Below are 19,054 nucleotides of genomic sequence, written 5' to 3' on the forward strand. Positions count from 1 at the left end.
ATTTATCTTTTCAGTCATAATCTTGCGCTTCGCCATGGGGTTTTTTGGCAGGAGGGGACCCCCCCCCCCCGCACCGTCCCCTTCCAACTTCTTTATTTAATAACATTTGCACAAAAAAGTGGTGTTGCATTGCAGTTACCTGGTATTTGGACTGGAGTTGTGGCCAGTCGAGCAATCTGATTGGGGCGATTCGGTCCCTTGGGTGATCTCTTGGTCTGAGAATTATAAAACATGTGTTTGTGTACTCTATGATACATATAATAAACAAATAATCCACTTTTGGTCGTATATTTTTACATATTAAATATTTTAATATTACATACAATCATTCACATGGTGTCGGACCGCAACCGTCCATTGATGTTTTCAGTCATAATTTTGCGCTCCGGCATGGTTTAACTTGGCAGGAGTGGATACCCCTCCCGCACCCTCCCCGCCCAACTTCTTAATTTACTCAAAAGTGGTGTTGCATGGCACAATAGTTCACCTGTCACACAATTCCTGTATATCTTTTAAGTTTCAATCCCTCAAACCAGCGAGTTGGTAATTGAAAGGTGTTCCCATCCTTTGATCTCAGTCAAAATATCTCACTCATCCATTGTTGAGGTTCACAGACGGTACACCCCATCCATCTTTTCAGTAACAATATCTCGCTCAGCCATAGCGATTTCTGAACTGGTCAACCGCATGTCATAAGTTTATGAAATTGATATCTTTATTGTATGATTTACTGAAAAGTGTTTTATACAAAATAATCATACTGTACCTGGCTGACGTGACAAGCTCTGCTATGTATACCGGTATAATCCATCGTCGTAATTAAATCGGTAATCCAACAGGAATTAATTCTTCGCAATTTCTATCCGATCAACAACTGTCAAACATCTAAATAGTGTCGATATTGTAAAGCTTAAAATGAAAACTACTAACTGTCAAGTGTGACCTTCGTATAGAACGGTAATCAATGCGTATGAATATCTTTAATAAACAAGTGAAAACAAAGTATATGTCTCAGACAATCTATAGAAATATGTTTTATTTGTCTTTGTGAGTTTACCAAAAGTATTCATAGTAAATGTTTATAAGCATATTTTTAATTATTTTAATAACTAGTAGGGCGCTATTTCGCATCTCATAGTTTAAAATTTCATGAGCCTGTTTTCTTCCGTGTCGTCACGCTCTGATGATTTTGGTGTCCCGCATGCATGCGCTCAATATAGTTTATGAGCAGAAAATACTGGTTCCATCACCTTTACGTCTTTTTTCAGGCTGATAGTATGTGCACCTTTTGAACGAAAGTAGTGCTATGTGTGACCGTAATAGGGCTCTGCCGAGCTTTGCTCGGTTTAGAGCCCGTATTAATTGTCTAGTAGCACCTGTTGTATTTTCAAATACATGCTTTTTGTTTGCGATTATTACATAATGGTTGATTTTACGATAGAACGATTTTAGACGTTCTACCATGTCGAGTTCGGTGTTTAAATACAAGTATCTGTCGGGAAGTTTTCACACCAAACCGTATGTATTATAGGTCATCAAAAGCACTTTATCGTAATTTTCAATTTATTATATTATAAGTGATTTATTTATATGATTAAACACACTGTAAGTAGTTTATCATCATTGCAACTGAACCTCGTTTTCCCCGAATTTCCGGGAACTCAATTTCTGAAATGACGACATCAATCATTACCATAAATACTATTGCATTTGTTTAAACTTAAGCGCAATTCAGCATTTGAATTTTACTACTAGCAGTTTACTACTTTCGGTGTGCTTTATATGTGTTTTAAAGGAATAACAGTTTGATCCTGAAACAATACATTACTGAGTCATGATTATATATAGTTGAATTTTTAAAAAACAGCAGTATGTGAAAGACAGCACTCAAAACATGAACTAGCATGATACTTGATGATAATTGAGGCAGTAACGTGATATCTCGTTTTCAATACAGTGTGATATCGTTCCACTGTTGGAAATGGAAGGGAAATTGACAGGCATATAGTAATTTGAAATCCTCAACACGCTTTGTCTCAATGTTTTATTAAGTTTTACTTATTTAGCTCTATGTTCACATTTTCACTATTCATGTTAACAAAAAATGTTCTTTTATATTATATATTGTATGCTAGGATTCCCACAAAAACAACAACGATGTTATCTCCGTTGAACTCTTGAAGTTTGGATTTTGTTCAAACATGCGTATGCATTTGGTCAATTTACAAAAATGGACTCACTTGCAAATGTTATTTCACAATTTACAAAAATAAAAAAAATAAAAAAAATCTGGCTGATAAAAATCTGTGTAACATAGCTGCGACGTACATGCGTAGTGATACATATGTCGTTATACACAAACATTCAACTCAACGACGTTTATATTCAGTAAAAAAAACTATGCAAAAGGATGACGATAATAACTTTTTTTTTGTAGAATGTAACCTTATTAACCAAAATCTTTTATTCTATAAGAACACGTTCTTTCCCCAAGAAATACAGATTTATATTTATGAACGACGTCTGTAATCCTTAACTAATACTCTTGAAATAACTCAACATTTCACAGTGGTATGTTATCTAGAGGAACCGCGGACGTTCTGTACAGCCGGGAAATCTAATTGATCAATGTATAGAGTATTCTTATCCATGATCTTACGTTTTGTAATTGTCAACCTTATGCTTTTAAATCCATGTCACCAGTTCTTTTTTATTCTTGATTTGTTACGTGAATGTTATTTATGATTGTTACTCATGAAAGAAAATAGCTCATTAAGCTAATGTCCCTTGTTATCATATATCTGACTTAAAATAAAGATTCTTGTATTTTGTTTATTGTATCATTCTTAGAGAAAAAGATTATTCGACTATTAACTTCGATATATCAATTATGACAATTTAATGAACTCTTAGATAATCATACGATACTCAAAATGAAACTTAATAGGAAAATTATAGCGTACAGTAATTGGAATACAGTAGCAAGATGAAAAGCGCTCATTTTAAGTTTAAAATCAACAATATGCCATCCAATGTATAAACAGTGCTTCTGAAAGTACGGAGGAATCAAACTAGGACTCGTATTCGCATCGTACATTTTGTTAGAAACTTAAAGAAATCCTGCTTTAAAGCTGCACTCTCACAGATATAACATTTTTACAACTTTTTTTTTTTTTGTCTTGGAAAGAGTAAAATTTTGCGTAAATATCTGCAAACTAATGATATAAGATTGTTGACAAAAAATCAGATCTAAGATTTTCATTATTCCGTTCGAAAATTAATGTTTTATGGCTTAAACCGTTACTAACGGTTTAAGAAAAAGGCAAAAAACATCAACTTTTGAACTTAAATATAAAAATCTGCGATCTAATTTTTGTCAGCAGTCTTGTATAACTGTTTTCCATGGCATATCGCAAAATAGGCTTGTTCCAAGACAAAAAATAAAAAAAAGTTGTCAAAATGTTATATCTGTGAGAGTGCAGCTTTAAAGAGCATTCATCGATTCTCATATAATAAACAGATGCGTTATTGGCTTTTTATGTTATTTGAGGTATCCGCTTAAATCATTTTTAATGATTAAAATTGAATTGAAGTAGTTAACAATAAAAAATGTCATCCTTTATTTGTATCACAATCATTAGTATAAGCAAATGATAAAATATATTGTAATATTCGCTTAGAGGAAAAGTGTGTTGATCATATTTATAGTGCTAAACATTCTATTCTTATTAAATGACCCACTAAACTTCACTTTGTTTCGAAATATTTGACAGCGATTCAATCTTTTGACGATATTGCAGTCAGATATACAACATCGTCAACGTAGAACCGACTGGAGCAGCTAAAGCATTTAAGGTGAGGAATGGTCTACCAACTAGTGACGTTGTACTGTCTGAAGGTTTCTTAAAATACAAAGTTAGAGTTTAATATCCACTAGCCGTTGTTAGAACTGCAAGTTGAGTTCATCCTCCTAGGAGTCAATATCGTTTTAAAACGTTATCACCTGCTTCGACATCAATTACGATCCATAAATTATAGAAAGGAATAAAAAGATACTACCTATGCCAGATTTGCTCAAAGCTTCTATTTTCTATTTGCTTTAAATAACGTATTTTGGCCCTTTTCTTGGAATATAATTACAAATGCATACACACTAAAACTCTTTTATTTCCTTGCGTATTAAACAAACACATTGATAACTTCCAATTATCACGAATTTCTCATCATTTAGTGCACTCACTTTCATATCGCGTTTGAAATGCTATTAAAATTCACGTTTAAAGATAATTAGAGCAATTTTCCAGCCAATGGTAATTTGAATTTACGGTAACGCGAAATGTATTTTTTCCCAGACTATTTAAGCAACCTTCGTGCGGCAGATTGTTATAATTATTTACGAAAATGCAATATATTGGAATGTAACTCGAGCTGTATAGACTAATCAAGTTTAAAATCTTAATTTCGTTTTTTAATAAAGAAATATAATTGTATTCAACATGCCATTGAAAATAAAATGATTGTTTTGTTTGATTTAAAGTCATAAAATCCTCTTTGATAAACGGAGTCCACAAGTGATTAAATATTTTCTTGTCAACTTAGATTCCGATTTCGATCACATATTTCTATTTGGTAATAATGTGTTAGTGAGAAATTGAGTAATGCGAAACATAGTTGCTTAAGATATGCACTAGTCAAAGGAAACGATAAATAAAAATTATTTTTAATGATCTTGACAAAATAATTAAAAACAGCAAAAACAGGTAGAAGAGTGTACGGTAAAGCTTTATTTTTTTGTAAACGTCAGGGCATCGAGTTATTCGTTCATGTTAACGAACAGTTTAAATAGAGTTCAGACATATCACCCAACTACACAGCCTATATATATTTAGAAATATATCAAACTGTAATACCCTCAAATATGATTTACATAAATAATAATCTGCCAACAGTACCCTTTAAAACGATACCAAAATATTTTGGCGATCGAACGAACGCAATAAACCTACCTCCCTGCCTGTTATATATAGTTGCCTACAAGAATGAATCCTTATCCGCGTTGTCCTGCGTGACATTTGTAGTATAGTAATCTGTCTAGTAGAACCGGTCGTAGTATCCTAAAATTGGATAAAGTTAACCAAAAAAGAATAAGCCAGGTATCACATAGATCCATTAAAATGTTACACTTTCAGTCTTGTAACCCAATCGTAATTTGTTATCAATGCAATCCCTTTCGCAATAGCTCAGTGCCGCGTGTATGTGCTATTGAATCCTTACAATGCCTTTTAAATGCTACCAAGATATTATGTAGTCACTGGGCATAAACAATTAACATAGTTGTTTACGGAATACCTTAAACGATATTAACTAATTCAGTAATTTCATAGAAGCCACAGGCCCTGAGAAATTCAAAAGATAAAACTATACAAACCTTACACCAACAATAGTTTAAACATCCTGTGAATTTTGTAATTGTGTTTTAACTCGAGTTTTCTCATTACCTTGCATTAAATGCATTATTTGATGATAATGGCGTCGTGATTGGTAACGTATCTGACATTGTATCTGTTCTCTTTATGGGATCTCAAAACACCTTAAAACCAGCCTTTTATGTTGAACTTGTCAGGAGGAATGAAGTGTTATGCGTGCAAACAACCGGGAAAATTGTATTTTTAGTCAATGGGAATTCGTCTTTTTTCAAGCAGAATGTTTCTTGACAACAGAGTAGTTTTCAGTTTACTGTTTTTCCCTGACAAAATACATCTTGCGTAATTCATAGGTCTGAAAAGTAGAATAACGCTACTCGAGTAACACATTCAACCGGCTTTTATATCTATTTTTAAAACTATAATTATCAGAAAGTTATTCTTGGAAAATTATGCGTGTAATTCCAGTCGAAATAGCATTAACATTCTCCGATAATCCTTCAATATATTGAATGTATCAGTATATAATAGTATATTGAAAGTGCTCAAACAAACATTAAATCATAGAGAAATTACATGTAAATTGTCAGAAATCGCCTTTTCGACCTTTTAATCAGCAGCAACCATTTAAAAAAATACATACACAACTTATTAACGGGAAATTTTAACACTATGTTTAAATTGTACCTTATTAATACAGGATAAAACTTTCCCATTGCATAAGCAAATATTATATTCCAACAAATTGATATTATATTCCATCAAATTGATATTACGCAATACTACTGCATTTCCCTATTGATTTCTATGTTAACAGCCAACACTTCAGATTAGAAAGTGCCATAACTAGCCTTTCAAGTATATGCAACCATACATTATCCTTAAATTTATTTCAAACCAATTGATTTAAGCACTAAAAAGGTTTGTTGATTTCAAGATTATTGATTCAAATATTTTAATTATAATGTGTACACAGTTTGATCATAAGTTAAATGCTTGGGTAACATTACATGAAACATATACGTACACAAAACAATAAACATTCAGATTAAAGAAGTAAGCCTACAAGCTTTTACTTTGTCTGGCTCCTCTTATTCCGTAGATAGATTATAATCATGCATAGCTGTTATGTTTAATTGAATATTAACAAAATGAGATATGAAGATTGGAGATGATGAGGCAAGCAATGGTTAACAAGAAGGATGAAAAAGGGAAAATGAGTTGGGAATATGTACAATTCAGTAAATGGTTGATTCAGGTTTGTTCTAATTTTTTAAGAAGATCAGAAACGTTTCGTTGGTCGGATACAGTTTTGTTATTGTTAAAATCTCATTCCGTTTGACAAAAGAATGGCTTTCGCTGTCCCTTTCAGTATTAGTTAAGGTGATAATGTAAAGTTCGTTACCACTCATTTTCACATATTCCATGTTGCATAAGGTCGTAGGTAAGCAACGTTCTAGTGCAGATAAAAATATTTAAACTCTTAGATATCCATGATTATTTCATTTCTGAGTGTAGGTATTGAACTGAATCCAAAGAATAAAAATAACTATAAAGTATGTGCACTACTCAGATTAATACAAGAGTTTTCTCTGAAGTAGCGTTCTCAATTCTCATAGCTTAAAAGAATAAGAATGAATAACAATCCATGATGCAATCATATCAATACCAGCCTCTAAACGGAGTTATCATCAGATCGAGGCGAACATCATTTTCAAATGTGCATATACATGTTAACACATCCAGAAAAGTGCTTTGAATCATATTGCTGAAGTTGTATGCAAATCCTTACTTTTCTAACACCACTTTACATTTGCTACTTATACCGTCACTTATTTTCAACTATCACTAATTTGACTTAAATACATCTACCCATCACGAGTAGGCGTTCATATATCTCACTTTAACAGACAATTCAGAACTTTTATGTAACAATTTTGACATTACAGCTTGGTTTGTCTTGGTTTGTCTTTTATTTCATTTACTTTAAAAAAACATGTCTAGTGAGTATCAGACATGTTAAAAACATGGACGCCAATGCATATGAAACACAAATTAATCATCCTCGAGGTGTTTAAACGTCCAACCATCCATTGTTCATTCATTTGACCAAGAAGTAATAGTTCAATGTACAATGATAATACGATTCCAGTACATTTGTAGCTGATACTTCTATTTTACCATTTCTCTGTCAGGAATGAAGGACTGATTTTTTGCGTCCATTTTGTTATTTATTTCCCTAGTAGCATTAATAGTTATCCGCGTAGTCCACAAGAACCTTAACAATGCATTGTAATTGTATGAGAACATATAGAATAAGAACAAATGGATTAATAATATTTTTTTAAATACATTATAGACGTACATATCTATGTTAAATTGCCAAACAAACTAACTTTTTATCCGTAAAATCCATCAGACTATGTATAATGCAAAACAGGACTACGAGAACAGGTTTTCTTCCAGCAGAAAGTCTTCTTGTCCGTCAAATCGTTCAGTTGTAAAAGCATTCCGTTAAAATATATATGCACTGTTTTAACGATCTTGATGCGCTTCATATAGTATGTACGTTTATATAGTGAGTATGTCCATTATAAATGTTTTGTCACAACATAAAGCAGCAAATGGTAGCCATCTGTCTCTCTCGTACACAGGGGCGAAGCTTTTCTTTTCTTAACTCAATGTAACTAAATTTTTGTACATTTTATACCGGGTATTGATGCGCAGCAGAGAACGATAAACAAACAACATAATTTAAACAAGAACAAAACTTGGATGTCGTCAAAGGAATGTGTTGAATAAAAAGAGAGGACTATAAAATGCAATTTCATTCACTTGCAATGCATGCTTTGAATAATTATCAAACGAAGAAAGCTTGGGTAATGCGACACCATTTGTAAATGAAACATACCGAACACATTTTAGTTCAGTTGTCAATTCGATTTATAGTAATTGCAAACAGCAAGGTTAGAGTTTCTGCGTGAATATTCATTACTTGTTAACTTTTACTTTATATATTGTACATTGATTAAAATAAATATCTATTGTCGTTGATTGCAATTGCAAAAAAATAAGAATCTGTTGCAATAGTTATGTGGTTTGTTTTGCTAAGGCAGACTGTGTGTGATGATTATAGTTTCAAACAATGACTGCATAGTATCTTTGAAAAGGTTTTGCATTACGTGCTCTAAATTGCATTCCTCCGTCTGCAGATAGAGTTGGGATCTCTACTGTTTGCATTTTTTGGGTTTACCTATTAGTATTTTTATAAACACTCAAGCAGTAGGTTCGGTAACACAAAATAGTCCCACGTTCATTAAATCTTGTTTCCAAACATATTTATTTTCAAAAGTTATTTCATAATATACAAAAGATTAGCGAAAACAATATTTTTCCGGCAGTAGAAACTTATTTTTTAGCAATTTTAAAAATAGTTTTTGTATAGCTGACGGCGCTAAATGTTGTATACCTTTTTTCGCTGTATATATTTACTGAACTCAACAATTGTATGAAATTTATTCTGTCATTTATTTATACTCAGCCATTTAATCATTAATCTCATTTCTAAAAGTTATATGAGAACTATTAAAGAAACAAAGTAAATGTGTTAACTCTTTTCGTATGTATAATTTTAGATTACCTTTCGCATTATTCTCGATTTATTTTTATATTAGATTTGGAAGAAGCTGTTCCTGACAATTTCCCGTTTAGAGTTGACGTCATTTCCCGACCAATCTTTTAGTACCATGAAAACTTTGTCAGAGTAATTAACCGGAATTATTGTTCTACGAAAAGCATATTTTCCCCAAGGGATATGTATTTCATTATCTATCCAAAGACGTCGTTTTTCAAAATATAAATTTTCACAGTTTCCTTGCAGGCACTTTCAAGATATATATGTAGCCTGTCATACCAAATATTTTGTTTTATTTTAATCTGATATTTTATCGTGGAAATAACGGATGTCCGCTATAACAGACAAAGCGGAAATTTTATTTTGGATTAACACGTTGATGAATTATTTCTTTCTTAACTCGTACGAAATTATTTCTAAAGTTAACAGTTTCATAAGCTCATGTTCGGTCCTTTGATTCCCAAAACTGAACCTATCCCAAAATGTGTCTATAAATCTCAGAGACCTAGCTGATAATGAGCATCTCGGCTGTGTGAATGTGTTCTTCTGTTGCCCATTTTATTTTCTATGGGAATCATTTTCAAATATTGAATACTACATTGTTGTAAACAGGACTGTCATCTTCATGTTGGTCCTTTTTCTTAAATCGTTTTTGATGTTCTGGTTGATATTTATCAATCAAAGTTCAAGTTTGAAAAAAGCTTAAAGCTAGCATGAATCATTATCCAGTACGTTACCTGTGTACGCAGAAATCAGTACTGCGTAGTAATTGAGAGTTAATGAGTTAAATTTCATAATAAGAATCGATCTAACAATACCTTTGATTACAGGGGGATTTTTTACCCCTCTTTTCTATAACTGTTAATGTTGTGAACGCAGTGGGCGACTCCACCGTGGTAAACTATAGCCTTGCTCTGCGGACACTAATATATTTCTAGTCAGGAAGACACATATGTGGCAGTGTAAAATTTTATAATTCTGCAGAAAATATTGATTGCAGAAAGCGTTTTTTTTATTTCATTTCTTTCCGGGCTTCTGATTTAAAGCGTTCAGTATTGAAACTCTATAAAGTGATAAATATATTTCAGTGTATTGATCCTTAAAATTATCATTAAGTATTGAGTTATTTACTATTCACACCAAGTCATGAAAAATCAAAAACATTAAGAGCTATCACGGGAGTATTATCTTTCCGAGAGCGCCGCATTGAAACTGACTAGGCTGTCATTTGACATTAAAATTCAAATGATAATCAACATAGTTAATGAAAATACTATCTCGATTTTACATGCTGATCACTCGTTTTGAATAATTTAATTTTATTAGCAATCTGCCCAATACTACCATTTATGTATATCATTGTGCTAAATGATAATTCAAAAGGTAAGAAACTGAAGACAGGTAGGCCGAAGTTCACGAAAAATATATAAACCAAACCCTGATTGTGCCGATTGTACTATTTAATTGTACTATTTAATTAATCCATTCAACAAAATGCAATAAAGCCTTGCAAGTAAGCACACCATTTTAATCGGTACCTATCTGTTACATCAACCCGTTTGGTCGAAATCCCAGGGACCGCTCAAAATTAGTCGGAATGATTACTGAATGTATTTTTTTATTTGATACGTTAAATTAAGTCATGTTCACCTTGTCTATTCACTCCCTCATTATCTGTACAAGAGACTAGTATTTATATGACATAATTGCCGTACCAACATCGTTCTGGTCGCAAAATGGCACAATGGATACTATGACAATACCATATGTTTTAACATGTTTTATTAACACATTAAAAATAAACATGTATACATATATATACGACATGATCAACAAGCATGTTCTTTACAGTGTGTTACGTATAAATATAGCTTATAAAAATACAATCAGAAACACAATGTATCGGAGTGCTATTTCTAAATTTGTTCGAGAAATTTGTTTCACATCTCAAATATATACAATTGATGTTCGATGACACGCACCAGCTTGTTCGCCAAGCTCCGGCAGTCATCATGGTGTTGAATACTCAGTGTGTTATCGATAAGTTTACGATAGCCAAAAATGTAAAAATGAATTGTAAGGGCACGTAACCCAACAAAGAGCTGACCCGGGTTCGGGACAATAAGCCAAGCGTCAACACATTCATAGTGATAATGTATACCAACTATCAGAGTGACAGATTTAAAACGATGAAGGAATGGCGCTCCATAAATGAAAATCATATCTACGAATGTGTAAAGATGATATCCGTGGTCAGCCTGGTAGGGCAGACTGTTTTATGACTGCAGAAATGTTTACTACTAGTTATTATCGTTTAGTAACAGAGTTTGATCAGTCGAACACACCTTCCAGATATATGTTTAAGTGTGTACATTTATTGATGGCGAGTATTTTCTTTTTAAAATTCAATGGTAGTCTTCCAAAAGGTGATAACATTGTGATCCGACGGGGGATTCATTAAATGGACTGCATTTCATATTATTTGTGAACACACAATTAACAAATGAATATATATTACAAAATAAATAAACATTCATCTACAAAATATTATAAGATTAATGTTTTCAAATGGTCTTAAAACAGTGTTGTAAATGCAACAGTTACACTTTGTGGTGTTTCTTGACTGCAGTTTTTGCGATTGGTTTAACTCGTTTTAGCAGAAGTGTTGTACTAATTGTTGTCATTTTAATGGCTTCATAATAAATGGTTCACTTTTTTGCTGACATGTTCAGCTCAGCTTCAGAAAGATATTATATTTATTGAAGAAGTTATAGATATTAACCCAAAGCCATTTTATGTGTTTTGTTTTGTTTTGTCGACTATATTCCTCAATAGGAGTATTCAGCTTTCCCAATACTTATGTGATACACTACAAAAACAAGTTCAGTAGCCAAATGTTTAAACATAAACCCGGTTTAATGGCACTGGGTAAACGCCAAAGACATAGAACACAAAACAAAAAACCACGAACAAGAAACATGGAACAAAAGCACAAAACTCCACGAACAGCATAGTGCATATATACTATATAAAATACTAGGTATGTTTATCAAGGATTGTTAGGTACCGCCTTGGAACGGTCAGTAAAATGTAAATTTAAAGAAAAAAGATTGTAGCGCTAGGAATGTCGAATAGATAACGCAACTGCTTAGAATCGAAAAGAAAACTGTCAGGGATAAACTCCACTAAATGGTCATGCTATAAGCACAGCCTTGTGCATCTGATGATCGAAAACTCAACAAGAAATTATTTGATCTTTGTCTTTGAATAAATATAAATCACAACGTTGGATCATGTATCTGAACGTGCATTTATACCTTCATAACTTATCTGTTGAAATCAATTAACAAACGACAGCCCGTCACACTATTTTGATGTATGTTTTATCATATTAAGTTATCTGGTCTTATTTAAAATTAAAGGTGGCACCCTGATAGTGTATTACATGGTGGGTGTGTGTTGTGATAATATGCCAATGCCGATTACAATGTCGATGATGAACAGAAAACACATAACATGATGCGAATATGTCAGCATGCCCGATTAAATGTAGATTATGTTTTCCGCAAAATTTCACTTTAGAAATTATGTAAATATTTCCATTTATTAATACGCATTACTTGTAGGAGCAGACAGCAATTTGACATGTCGTTTGTTTTACAAATAATGATACCGTACAGTTCGCGACGATATAATCAGTTAATGGAATTGCAGTCAAACATCCAATATCCGTAGCACAGAGTGGATCGGCTGCATAATTAGAGGTGTCTCATTCGATAATATATTCAACTGATGTTTGGCCTTGCACTTAAACTACCTTCATGCTTCTCTAAACGACCAGATGGGAAAAAGGAACACAGTTCCTGCGCTGTGCTATTCATTGAGTTAACGTCGAACACGCACTGTGTGGGATAAAGTTTTGCCTTTATGAATTTTAGAAGAGAGTTAAATTGAAAAGGTGTGTGATACTGACGTGTTTTGGAGGTACGACGTAATATTCTAAAAGCACATCGACTGAGCTAGTCGATTCCACAAATCGACATTGAAATATTTGCTTTAACGTTTATAGGTAAAATACCAACCTCATTTGCTTGCTGAAAACACGAGACATTAGGTACACGCTGTATGCGACAATTGCACTCAATGTATCCTTTTATAATTGGTGTAATATTGAAATAATATCAAAATCCGGTTCTAAAACTTGCACTATAAAAATGCTAATTTTAATTTGATTTCTCATTTGAATAACTAAAACAAAATGAGGCTTTATCGTTTTGCAATTCAAACAAAAAACCTCTTCTTGAAAAGGTCGCCAGATGATAACTAGGGTTTGGCCTCAAAGCATTTTTAAGAAAACTACGGAAGAACGAACATTTATAATAATAATAATTGCACTTTGTTTCGTCTTGGCGCATCTAATACAGCTGTCAACGTGTATATTGGCTGTCATTATGCGCAGTCACGTTCATCTATGATACTACAGATACTGTAGGGACACGCCTAGCAACCAAGGTACAATAAATAATCGTGTGAAGGCACACGGCTTGGGTATATCAGACACTAAACAAGATCCGTACAACATACAAAACTAACTTACATACAAATACATATGCATGTTGGGGTCACCCCCTTTAAACGCCTATCGCAAGAACAGGCAACTGAGGTTTAGGAAGAATCATCACGATTAAGCACGTTTTACTCTTTTTAAACTCAAAATAACATGTTATGATAACGTCTGCTGGTATGACTGCCACTTCTGACTATGGTATTTCTTAGCTTAATGTATGCCAAAGTTTCCTACATCGGAATATCTTAAAATGTCATGATGTTTGTTTCTTTGTTTGAAAAGTTGGTTTAAACAGTCTCTTAGATAAGGGCGTAAAAGGCTGGTATCAGTTAATCCGGTTGGCGTTTTTTTGATGCTTGATTGCTTTTACATACATTTTACAATCACTGCGTTCTTCAAAATTGTGACTTATGACTCCCGTAGGCAATGTTCTTAATTGAGCGACAGCCATCATACTCATAATTTACAGTGGCTAAGATACAAGGAGGGCTTTCGCCTTCGTAACGACATGCACACGTGATTTGGACAGTTAAATGGGTAAAGTCAACGCGTCTTATTCTCAACTGCCTTGGGGTCTTACCTTACAAAGTTTTACTTAAAAATTAATTATGTTTGACACAACGATTGTTGTTATATTAAAAAACCACATCATTTTTGTATTTTGTATAAAATATAAAAAAAACTCTTAAGCTATTGTTCTCTTTTCAGAATGTATTTTAGATTTTTAACGTTTGTTAAAATGAGCTTTTTAGGAGATGGACGGTTTGAAACCATTACCGTACATACTAATTATGGACACACTCAAGCAAATTATCTTACCATCAACGGACATGTCAAGTTTTTGTGAGGGACCTATATTTTTTGATGGCCTGCACTTGGGAGCTAGAGCATCAAAAGATCCGTATTTCTTATACTTTTTAAACTATAACTATATCTTTATTCAGCCATTACAGCTACAATGAAACCATGTGAAATACCTTCTTAAACCTTATTAAACCTTTCCAATATAAGAACATCCTTGCTTATGGAGGGCGCAAATTTTGTTAACGAAAAACATGGTATTACCTTGATATTCAGAACAAACGAGACCGTATTAAATAAGCAATACAGCGCACCAAATTATATGTAGCCGTTTCAAACAAACCTAACTTAAGCTCACTTTAAGCACATCGAGCACAGAATATAACATATTATTGGTTCCATCCATAACATAGTATTGGTTCCATCCAAACAATTACACAAGCGCAAATAATTTCGTATAACAAATAAATATAGTTTATTAATTTTGTATACTTTAATCTGTCTCTCCAAAAACAACTTGCCATACACTACTGTTACTCCAAAGGAGTAACGGAAAGTTTGAAAAAAGGTAATTGTATATGAACATGTATTTACATAGTTTTTATGTTATTTATATTGTGGAAACAAACCAGCACACAGAAATAGGTATTCTAAATTTACTTTAGGCATTTAATGTGTTATTTACGTTACAAGCCTACCTGATCTACCAACTCAATTCAAATGAAGTGTATGTTTAAATACCAACCATTTTTTCTCAAGGCCATTTTGAAAACAATATATTTAAAGGAATGATATAACACAATATTACAAGAGTTGGAAATTAAAAATTAACCCTGTTTAGAGGCATAATGTAAGGAACCAAGCAACAATAAACTATAGACACAGACCTATAAACATCACCTATACAAATACATCAAACTAAACCACATACACAAATACACAAGAAACAAACCATTCCCTCTTCAAAATTGCTTTACCGAAAATTGATGGGATTACGGTCATGTCAAGATGTTAATTGTACTTGCATTAGTCTATTTCATAACACGTATATAAAAAAGTGTAGTGATGCCCAGTTTCAGTTATCCACAGTGTAGTCATGACCATCTTAAGGTTACCACAGTCAGGCCTTCCCAAGAAACAAATTCAGAGAACACTTTTGAAGGGGGCAGGATCGGGATGAGAGTGCCCCCTTCCATGTGTCGATTTGTTTGATGACGAATGGCACGTTTTCGTGCACTCTATGGAAGTTTTTTTTCAACGCAGAGAGTCATTCAAACTTATCATTATCATGTTTATTTCATAATTAAAAGACATGAATTGTTATAATATTTGGTTTTCAATTGATGACATATCAAATCAAATACACGAATCAAATCATATCTCTGATCGTTTTGCCCTCTCATCATGACACTTCTTCACAACACTGATGAAATATATATCTGTAGTTGATGGTTCAAGCATGCCCACTGGCAGCAAGCTGTTCCGTTCCTAATTGGAGAGTGAAGAACTGTCTACGCTCGCTTCAATACCGTAAACCCTCTCTCTCTCTCTCTCTCTCTCCCTCCCTCCCTCCCTTGCAAGCATCTGGGAACATAGATTTGAATTGTCTCTCTGAAAGTGTACAATGTGTATAAAATGTATATATTTTAAGTCAAAATTCCGAAGAATTCGAGGTTGGCCATTAATGATCATCATACGAACATGACTGTGCTTTTAACAAAATTTCGCTCGTTTCGCAATTAATACAAATGACATTTAAGGAAATCAGTTGCAAGCAATAAAACAAAGCTAACATACTGCTCACATACAAACATATTCCCAATTAACCATCAGGTCAGAAAAATGTCATTTTCGTTTTCGATCTCAACTGTCCTGAATCCGGAACATCATATTCGGATACGGATTTTACAAAAAAATACTTACCTGAATTCAAATGCGAATTCCACAAAGTGTAAACAGGAGGGAGAAGTTGAATAAAATAACCAATTATTCAGAAATAACCCTGCATAAAACTAAATAAATCAATTAACGATAGGTATATGTTATAAAGAGAGTCTTAATCAGAATTTAATAATTTGTTAAAACAGCTCCCTGTCGGTGGAGTTTGTCCATTTTAGGGACCCCAACGTGTAGTAATGTCCAACCTCAGGTTTCAACAGTATAGTGTGTCCAATTTAAGTCATCCATGCTGTAACCATGTCTCACTTAAGGTTTCAAAAAAATTGTAATTAATTTCCAAGTCCTTCGGGTGATAATATTAGAAATAAAAAGGTTTAAAACAACGGTGCTTTGCACCTACTATTGCTTCAACGAACAGTTTGTTCAAACCAAGGCTACCGCTTTTTTATTCGGGCTGTTTTATGCTTTCGAAAAATTATTTTTTGCTTTTTTAAACATGAAAATATGTGTGCTCTTCTGGAATTGGTCTAGCAATAATTACTGGAAATGACACTTTTAGTGTTGCTTGAATATGTTTTTGAAGACTGTTTTTTCTTCTTGTCTATGTCTGGAATTCGTGATGGATTACGGAGTGGTTTTGTTACTAGTCAATTCGCTCGCACTCAAAAGCAGAATGCACAGTTTAATTGGTCTATCCTTTTTTTAACAAACGCTAAACTGAATACGAAGAAGAGTTTCCGCCTACTGATACATCTGTCGATAAAGCTGATTCGAATAGTGTGCGGATGAACTCGCTTGAAACATCGAGGACAATATATGAAATTTTCACTCAACACATTCTGCCGTTTAAAAAGCTATCAAAATTATATTTTTTGAACATCGAATGTTTTTTTCTATTTTATTTTTATGTTCAGGATAACTATGGCAATAACGATACTTTATACATTTTTTCAACATCGAATGTTTTTTTCTATTTTATTTTTATGTTCAGGATAATTATGACAATAACGATACTTTATTCAAACAAACACACAGACAGACAGACAGCAGACAGGCAGAATACACTTATTGCAAATGCATCTGAAAACTCTTTTTAGCATGTTTTTACCCTGCGATATTGGGTTTGTTGGTGTTGTTAGGAGGCGAATCCACGCTGGTTATGTCAAGAAAAAACAACTAAAATAATCCAACATCTTAACAACTAGACCACCATCTCATATCATCAAGATATATTTTAATCATACATTGATATCATCAAATGATAAGGTTATCAACCAATTATGCAACAACAAAGCTGTTCACGGTTATTTGAAGTGTAGTCTTAAAACACGATATTTGAGCTTTTGATATCTTAGTTTCAACACTCGTTATGATTTACCACACTAAATTTCATCATATAAAAACCGAAGCATTTACAAAAAACATGACCGTGCACCAATCTGCGATTTTCACTAAAAAAAAATGATAATTTTAATTGGAAAATCTTGCATCACCTTTGTTTTAATTACAGAAGCTTAATTTATTTATGTGAAATTTGCATTTGAAAATGATTAGTATTTCCCTAGTTATTTCTCCAGTCTTTTCCGACAGCTGCACAGGTACAGTTTGCAAAACGCTGTGTTTCGCCCATTTATTGGCTTCATTAGCATAAAGTGAGTCAGAGATCCAGTTTAGTTTTGCGGTGTTATTTCCCATATATTTTATTACTAAAGTACCGTGTGGACCTCGGAAATTTATCCGACATTATATATGATTTTTTTTATAGCTATACACTCTTGTTTCTGATTATTTAATCCTATGTGGCATTTAAATTTAAATTAAGATAGTTTTTGCAATAAAAAAGAACAAACAGTTATAAGAAAAATGGTATTCCTGCTTTTCAAACGTTTTCCTGAAATCAAAGCTGAATGTTCAAAATATTTGCCTTCGTATAAAACAAATAAGTGACAAAAACAACTGCTCGAACATAAATTTGATGTTATGGTATATATCAAATATATCTTTAAACTGTTTGACTTGTAGTACGAATTAACAGGACAATGTACACAACAATTAAATGATGTTTTTTACCCCACCCTCCTAAAACATTATCAACAACCAAGAGTGATCTTCACTATTTATCTTGAAAACGACCCGTCTCCAAAAGCATCAGACTCCTCCCTGACACAGATTGGTGACTGAATACCCTTGTATCAAAGGACACACTCTTAAACTTGGAAACCTGTAATAAATCCAATAATTATTTCCTTAATTTGCACCTCCGAATTTTTCAGATTTTGCATTCAGTAAATGGAGATCACTGTTACTTTGGTCATGTATTTATGCCCTTTTCAAATTTAAAGATAATACTTCCCTGATTTGAATGCTATTATTATGAACAAAAATTAAATATAAAAATCATTTACGGTTTTTTATAAAAAGTTTGCATGAAAACACGAGTAAATAGTCTATATAAAACCTCTTTGATAAATAATTCTCCAATATATATGCATACAGCTACAGAAACATGCTCAGTAGCCGACAAATAGAAATAATAGCTACTTCATCAGCCTTCAATACCTTGCGTAAGAAGCGCCCCATGAGAAGCGACTTTGAAAACACTACTTTCAGAATGGACGTATTTAAAATTTATATGCTAATACCAATAAAATCCTAAGATTGCATTTAGGAAACATATAAAGATGCTTTAAGTGTACGTTCGTGACTAAAAAACTATATTTTCACTCGTGG

This window comes from Mya arenaria, chromosome 5 (genome assembly GCF_026914265.1).
Source record: "Mya arenaria isolate MELC-2E11 chromosome 5, ASM2691426v1".
NCBI classification, from domain to species: Eukaryota; Metazoa; Mollusca; class Bivalvia; order Myida; family Myidae; genus Mya; species Mya arenaria.